Source organism: Oncorhynchus mykiss, chromosome 2 (assembly GCF_013265735.2).
Source record: "Oncorhynchus mykiss isolate Arlee chromosome 2, USDA_OmykA_1.1, whole genome shotgun sequence".
Lineage (NCBI taxonomy): Eukaryota > Metazoa > Chordata > Actinopteri > Salmoniformes > Salmonidae > Oncorhynchus > Oncorhynchus mykiss.
Window position 1 is genome coordinate 75,578,129 of NC_048566.1, and position 7,532 is coordinate 75,585,660.

Genomic DNA, 7,532 nt, shown 5'->3' on the forward strand with positions numbered 1-7,532 from the left:
GGCATTGTCAAGCTGAAACAGGAAAGGGCCTTCCCCAAACTGTTGCCACAAAGTTGGAAGCTTAGAATTGGTCTAGAACATCATTGTATGCTGTAACGTTAATAAGATTGCCATTCAATGGAACAAATGGACCTAGACCAAACCATGACATTTTACGAACTGACTTGTTATAAAGGTGGCATCCTATGACTGTGCCACATTGAAAGTCACTAAGCTCTTCAGTAAGGCCATTCTAATGCCAGTGTTTGTCTATGGAGATTGCATGGCTGTGTTCTTGATTTTATACACCTGTCAGCAAAGGTGTGGCTGAAATAGTCAAATTAAGGGATGTCCACATACTTTTGTATATATAGTGCATCTTAAACTTGATTGCTGATAAGCAAAACATTTTGGGTCTATGTCAACAATGGCCTAATGAAACAAATAGCAAAAAATATTTTTTAGGTGTTGTTTTCCTTTAAGTTAAAGAATACAGAGAAAAGTACATAAAATAAGGAATTACCTTCCTTTTACAGGCGCTTAACGTGGGTCGGAATTTCCCCTTGACTAGGCCAGTGCGTGGGTAAGAAGAACAAGGTCAGCAAACATTACCAAATATGCTATCAACATTGTGGGTGTGACAGTGCTTCTAAAATCCAACATTTCCCAAACTCTAGAAACTGGTCTGAGGTAGAACTTTACCTTGATCAAAGATTAATATTTATTGAACACACCAATACCTTTACACAGAGTACATCAACATGTCCAGAAATGGGTGGGTGGGAGAGGTACATGTATATCAAACTTCACACAGAGTACATCAACATGTCCAGAAATGGGTGGGTGGGAGAGGTACATGTATATCAAACTTTACACAGAGTACATCAACATGTCCAGAAATGGGTGGGTGGGAGAGGTACATGTATATCAAACTTTACACAGAGTACATCAACATGTCCAGAAATGGGTGGGTGGGAGAGGTACATGTATATCAAACTTTACACAGAGTACATCAACATGTCCAGAAATGGGTGGGTGGGAGAGGTACATGTATATCAAACTTTACACAGAGTACATCAACATGTCCAGAAATGGGTGGGTGGGAGAGGTACATGTATATCAAACTTTACACAGAGTACATAAACATGTCCAGAAATGGGTGGGTGGGAGAGGTACATGTATATCAAACTTTACACAGAGTACATCAACATGTCCAGAAATGGGTGGGTGGGAGAGGTACATGTATATCAAACTTTACACAGAGTACATCAACATGTCCAGAAATGGGTGGGTGGGAGAGGTACATGTATATCAAACTTTACACAGAGTACATCAACATGTCCAGAAATGGGTGGGTGGGAGAGGTACATGTATATCAAACTTTACACAGAGTACATCAACATGTCCAGAAATGGGTGGGTGGGAGAGGTACATGTATATCAAACTTTACACAGAGTACATCAACATGTCCAGAAATGGGTGGGTGGGAGAGGTACATGTATATCAAACTTTACACAGAGTACATCAACATGTCCAGAAATGGGTGGGTGGGAGAGGTACATGTATATCAAACTTTACACAGAGTACATCAACATGTCCAGAAATGGGTGGGTGGGAGAGGTACATGTATATCAAACTTTACACAGAGTACATCAACATGTCCAGAAATGGGTGGGTGGGAGAGGTACATGTATATCAAACTTTACACATGAACATTGTGTGGGTGTTTCCAAAATGTATCGATACATTAACATTTTCTTATATCAAAGATGACCACTTAACATATGAAATATAGAGAAACTAAAACTGTCTCTGTCTTTGCAAGCTCTTTAATAAAAATGTCAGTAATTTACATTTCTCAAATCTCTGATATTCTTTACATTATTATTGACCAATAGTTTACATGAACATAAAGCAAAGTAGGGTAAAACGTCAGCATCTGTTCTGAACATGTTTGTCGTACTAAACAAACCCACACATTGTTTTTTTAACACTGCTTCAAACCTCTGTCAGAGTTAATTCAGGAAGTGACTACTCGGACACCCCACCTTTTACCACTGTGATGGCACACCACAAGTTGTGTATAACATGAGGACACAGACATACACGGACAGTAATATGCAGGACTCTATTCTACACAGTTCATGGGTGAATGTTACACCAACATTTCAACCATTATAAATCTTTGTTTCAAAATGTAAATGATGTCGAAACCAACATAAGGAAAGGTTTCTTTGATTATGCCAAAAAATGGCATCTCACACACTTAACTGTTGAACCACTTGTTCTTCTTGATGGTTGCAGTCTTGTTGCCGCCCATCAGTTTCCTCTTGTATTGTTCAACCAGATTGTCAAAGCGGTCATCCTCTCAGCTCCTAACCCGCCTCTTGGCCCCTAAGGTGCTCTGGAAAACCAATGAAGACGGTTGAATGTACTACACAATCCTGGGGCCACGACATGCAAACATGGGTAATGTTTGTGTGTGTTTGTGTGCATACCTGTGTAGGTTTCTCCAGTGACGTTCCTCCCTGTCCTGCTGGAACCGATCCTGGGCTTCTTAGGCTGAGCAGGCTTTCCCTTATCACGCACCCTGCAGGACCAAAATTATACCATGTAGTATGGGTTACAATGTGATAGGTACAGTGTGTGTGTGTGTGTGTGTGTGTTACCTTATCTTTGGGCCACGGTGGGAGGGCAGGGATAGAACCTTCCTTCGTTTCTTTCCATCCTCCAGTTCTACGTGTTCTAGAACTGAGGTGGTCTGGAAGCCTGACCACTGCCAGCTCTGCTTCTGGGCCTGTTGCTGGGTCTGCTTCTGGGCCTGTTGCTGGGTCTGAGCCTTGACCTGTGGCTGGGGGGGGGAGGTACTAGGCGAGAGAGAAAGAAATGGAAGGAAATATCAGCGACAACCAAAAAGCAAAAAGAACACAGGGGAATGTTAAAAATGACAAACATTTGCAGTTCCACCAGAATTTATGAGCTGTGTGTGTGTGTTATATTCAGGGTTAGGGCAGAAATGTAGAGCGTCATACCTCCATCCTTTCTGCTCTGACCGGATGGTGCCGACTGTGTCTGGGTCTTCGCGGACCCCTCCTTGGTTACCATGTTACTCTGGGGTTTAGACACACCCTTCTGAGGTCCAAGCCTGCCTCCTGACTGCGGCTGCATCTTCCCTCTTCCCATAGGGCCACTCCCCTTAAAACGCTCCTGGAAACCATGGAGACAGGAAAATGTGTTACTCTTAATCTTAACCATCATCACACACCAACATAAACAGCAGAGAAGACACACCTTGACTTGTTGTTGTCGCATTTCTTTCATCATCAGCTTCCTTCCATCTTCAAGAGAGAACTCAACAATGGGTCTCTGTAGACAGACAACGTAAATCACTCAAGGAAAAAAACAACAACCTGTGAATAGTCTTCTCAATAACACATTCTCATCATTTAGGAAGACCGTCAATATTGATCAGATGCTGTAGGTTGCCAAACCAAATGTGTGTACGTGCAATTCAACATTCTCTTTGCATTCCTCAGGAAAAATAAACATTGATGACAAGGATGTTTGAGTCCAGACGCAATATTGTTCAGAGATACAATTAATGCAATTACTGACATCAGCTACTGAGAGCCAAAGAAAACATCCTGAAACATAACCTGCCATTCACCCTCTCAAACACAGCTGCACTCTGTCGAGTACAAGGTTGAGGACATGCATACACACACACAGATAGATCAACAAAGACACAGCGCCACACAAACACACCTTGGTGTTTCCGTAGATGTCAGGGTTATTGTTGAGGTGTCGTAGTGTCTTCAGAGCGAGTTCATGATCTTGGAGCTGAACAAAGCCGTAACCTAGCGACCGGCCTAACACCTGACCCCACTCTGGCTTCTTATCATACATCACCCTGCACTGGGGAGAGAAAGATAGTGCGAGAGAGAGGGGGCATACGGATAGAGATGGTGAGGAAAAGAAAGGGGGAGAGAAGCAAATGGTAAACAAAGAGACAATTGCGGAAAGAGGTTGTAAAGAGACAAATGAAAGGCCATTCAACATGGACAGGGCAGCTTTATAGGACAATACAGTGCCTTCAGAAAATATTCACACCCCTTTACTTTGTCCACATTTTCTGGTTACAAAGTGGGATTAAAATGGATTTCATGTCATTTTTTTCCATCAACAATCTACACAAAATACTGAAATGTCAAAGAGGAAGAAAAAGAAAAAGTCTAACATTTGTATATAAAAAAAAACAGAAAAACCCAGTAATTAGATAAGTCTTCAACCCCCTGAGTTGGTACATGTTAGAATAACCTTTGGCAGCGATTACAGTTGTGAGTCTTTCTGGGTAAGTCTTGGAGAGCTTTCCACACCTGGATTGTGCAATTTTTTCCCATTATTATTTTAAAAATTCGGTCAAATTAGTTGTTGAGCATTGCTAGACATCCATAGATTTTTAAGCAGGTTTAAGTCAAAACTGTAACTCGGCCACTCAGAAACATTCACTGTCTTTTTGGTAAACAAGAAAATATGGAAAGTGGTACTCAGTAATGTGTTGTATTGGATTTTCCCACAAACATAACACTTTCTATTCAGGACAAAAAGGTGTATTGCTATGCAGTATTACTTTAGTACCTTGTTGTAAACAGGCTGCATGTTTTGGAATATTTTTGTTCTGTACAGTGTTCCTTCTTTCCACTCTGTCGATTAGGTTAGTATTGTGGAGTAACTACAATGTTGTTGATACATCCTCAGTTTTCTCCTATCACAGCCATTAAACTCTGTTTTAAGTCACCATTGGCCTAATTGTTTTACCCATCTACTAATAGATGCCCTTCTTTGTGAGGCATTGGAAAATCTCCCTGATCTTTCTGGTTCAATCTGTTTGAAATTCACTGCTCTACTGAGGGACCTTACAGATCATTTATATATATGTGGGATACAGAGATGAGGTAGTCATTCAAAAATCATCACAGTGAGGCCATGCAACTTATTATGTGACTTGTTAAGCACATGTTTACTCCTGAACTTATTTAGGCTGGCCATAACAAAGGGGTTGAATACTTATTGGTAAGCCTTTTCAGCTTTTAATTTTTAATTAATTTGTAAACATTTCTAAAAACATAATTACACTGACATGATGGGTGGGTCAATTTAATACATTTTGAACTCAGGCTGTAAAACAAAAAAAATGTGGCACCTGAAAGTGACTGAAGAAGAGGAGGAAGAAGAAACCATTAGAACAAAAAGTTAAGGGGATGTGAATACTTTCTGAAGGCACTGCAGTGCCCCCTGGTGGTCACTAATAGTTCACCCAGAGCAGGTATTCCAAAACTGGGTTGCAATGCCATTGGGGTATGACAAATAAAAATGTGATCCATTTTATTTTTATTTTTTTGTAAAAAAAAAATAATTACATGTTTTTTTCCTTCACATTTTCAAACAGTCAATATATATTTTCCAACGGGGCTATACATTTGGGTGAGGTTTTTTTCTCGCCTGAGTAGCCTAGTTTCACTGCCAAAAAAAATAAAATTAAACCATCTAGTGTTCAGCGAAATAACAACACAATGTCAAATACAGGTAGCCTGGTCAAATAATTAACATCCAATCACATTAACCGTTACCCTCTCGTGGGAATTCCACTAATGGTCCATATGTAGCCAAATGTTGCTTCTGCTCATGTTGGTATCTGTACTGATGGCGCAAAAGCCATGACAGGGAGACATAGTGGAGTGGTAACACGCGTGCAAGCAGTTGCTCCCGACGCCACTTGGGTACACTGCAGCATTCACCCAGAGTGATGATTACATTACAATGATGGCAAAAAACAACATTTGAGAGTGCGCTGACCCTGGTGCTAGAGGGGGTACGCAGCTGGAGGTTGAAGGTTTGAAAAGGTACAGGACTATAGAACGTTTGGGAACCACTGACCCAGAGAGATGAGGACCTATTGACAGATTTGACTGGGATGGAAACAGCTATGGAATTGTGCTAGTAGTGTCTTACCTTGGTAATGAGGACCACCTTGCCAGCTCCTGCAGCTTTCAGACAGAGTCCTAGTTGTCCTAGTTGTTTGCTGTCTACAGACTTGGGCAGGTTGTGGACACACAAGCGGGTCTTGGATACATACACATTCATGTCCCGTAGCTTGGTCCTCTTCAGGTCCTCAAACTAACACAGAAGGAGAGTGTTAGCCTTCCTCAAAAAAACGCACACTGAGGACACATGCCCCAAGTTACCAACACACTGTGTTGTGATTGTAAGACAACGCTATGATGCTCTGATTGGTTAAAAAACAGGAAGTACTTACTCTGGTCCTCTTGGTCATGTCTGCTGCTGGAACACCCTCAGCTGCCTTAGTTCCTGCCCGTATCACTGAAAGAAAGAGGTATGAGATGGAGGGTAGGGGAGAAGAAAAGGGAGGAGAAGGAGGTGTAACTTACATCCCTCTCTAGCCAGGTAGAGGTTCCTGGTCCCTGTATGCGTTTTGACCTTCTTGTCCTTCAGTTTGACGGCATCCTCTCTGCTTATCGCCGCTACGATGTTCAGCTTCCTACCATCCACACGGATACCCCCACTCTAAGACAGACAAACATGTTACCCCCAAAACATACATTACAGCAACTCAGAGCTCATCAGAAGAGATGTACCTGTAGAAAACATGAGTCATTTATCCTATTCTGTCTCACCTCTGACTCGTCCTCTGCGGCAGCAATGCATTTCTCTGCTGCTTCTTTAGACTTGAACTTGAACAAAGGCAATACCTGACCAGACAACAGAGCACAGTCAACAACCATTACCAACCAACACAGTCATGATTCAATGTTAACATGTAGACATCTACTATCTGACTGGCATCACTTCAGGCCATTGTTTAAGTTTGGGCAGGGGACAGCGCTAGAGAGAGAGTGAGGTTGTGTTGGAGCCAGGACTATACCTTTAGAGTGTTCAGTGTCTAGGTGTAGGCAGATCTTGATGTACTTCAGTTCTCCATACTGCAGTAACACCTCCTCCAAGCCCTCCTCCTCCGTATCAAATGACAGGTTCCTGATAAAGACGGTTTTGCCCTCATTGACGTCTGATGGGAGGGGCTTTCTCTTGGCTGCATGATCGACAGAGAGAGCGAGAGCCAGCGCCAGAGAGAGCCAGAGAGAGCCAGAGCCAGAGAGAGCCAGAGCCAGAGAGAGCCAGAGCCAGAGAGAGCCAGAGCCAGAGCCAGAGAGAGCCAGAGCCAGAGCCAGAGAGAGCCAGAGAGAGCAAGAGCCAGATGGAGCCAGCGCTAGAGAGACAGAGAGAGCGAGAGAACCAGAGCAAGCCAGAGACAGACATAGACAGAGAGAGCCAGAGCCACAGCCAGAGTGAGCCAGAGAGAGCTAGAGTGAGCCAAAGAGAGCCAGAGCGAGCCAGAGCGAGCCAGCGCCAGAGCCAGTGAGTGCCAGAGCCAGAGAGAATCAGAGCCAGAGAGAACCAGAGCCAGAGAGAACCAGAGCCATAGAGAACCAGAGCCAGAGAGAACCAGAGCCAGAGAGAACCAGAGCCAGAGAGAG

General features: G+C 43.0%; 2 long non-coding RNA genes across 2 annotated transcripts; both read right to left on the reverse strand.

Annotated features, from left to right (window-relative positions):
* Window positions 1–721: 721 nt before the first annotated feature.
* On the reverse strand, window positions 722–3,889 carry LOC110501959. Its single transcript, XR_005037884.1, has 6 exons — window positions 3,745–3,889; window positions 3,271–3,345; window positions 3,012–3,186; window positions 2,649–2,846; window positions 2,478–2,569; window positions 722–2,383 (listed from the first exon to the last, which is right to left on the reverse strand). It is a non-coding gene; the product is annotated as an uncharacterized LOC110501959 (long non-coding RNA).
* A 2,539-nt stretch (window positions 3,890–6,428) lies between these two features.
* On the reverse strand, window positions 6,429–7,008 carry LOC118936395. Its single transcript, XR_005037885.1, has 3 exons — window positions 6,923–7,008; window positions 6,675–6,749; window positions 6,429–6,564 (listed from the first exon to the last, which is right to left on the reverse strand). It is a non-coding gene; the product is annotated as an uncharacterized LOC118936395 (long non-coding RNA).
* Between the last annotated feature and the right edge of the window lie 524 nt (window positions 7,009–7,532).